A 736-nucleotide genomic window follows, 5' to 3' on the forward strand; every position below is an offset into this window, starting at 1 on the left:
CCCTCCCCTCCTCTGGGGCTCGCCTCCCCCCGGCACCTCCCAAGTTGAGTTTGCCCTGCCGCTCTCAACCCCCTCCCCCCGGAAACTTGGTGCATTCCTCCTCCCTTCGCCCAGATCCACCCAAGCCAAGTCAGGACCCAAGGGGGATCCCTCACTTCCAACTGGGAAATGGAGGGGCGCCAACACTGGCCTCCCTCTTCATTTGCGCAATCGGGGCTGCTCCAAAAAGGCTGTTTTGAGGACACCGTCTCTTGGCCCTCCTAATCTTTTACCTAAGCGGGTGATTTGCCCCAGGACCTATTTGTATACATTGGGTGGTCCTACAGCAATATTGGCCTTCACTCCCTTTTGCGAGTACTAAAGCATGGCGCAGTAACCGCCCGTACCAGCAGCCCTTGGACTTATGACCCAACTGGTTTCTGACAACCGCGTCTTGGGTCAAAACGTCGTAACTCGGAACCAATTTTCCCATAGGTCAATGTTATAAATGAGGGATTAGTTCCTGAACCAAGGCCCGATTACCCTGTTTTCACCAAAAAGAACCCCAAATTTTGTACTCAATCAATTATAGATGAGTAATATAGCTACATGAATGTTTTTATATCGGGGTGGGCAAAATGCAGCCTGCAGGCAGGATGCAGCTCACCAGGCCATTCTACCCGGCCCGCGGGTCCCCTAAAACATTTAGAAAATTAATATGTATCTGCCCCTGGCTGCCATTTTGCAGCCCTTGATT

This window comes from Gavialis gangeticus, unplaced genomic scaffold (assembly GCF_001723915.1).
Source record: "Gavialis gangeticus isolate Ggan-Ray unplaced genomic scaffold, GavGan_comp1, whole genome shotgun sequence".
NCBI lineage: Eukaryota > Metazoa > Chordata > Crocodylia > Gavialidae > Gavialis > Gavialis gangeticus.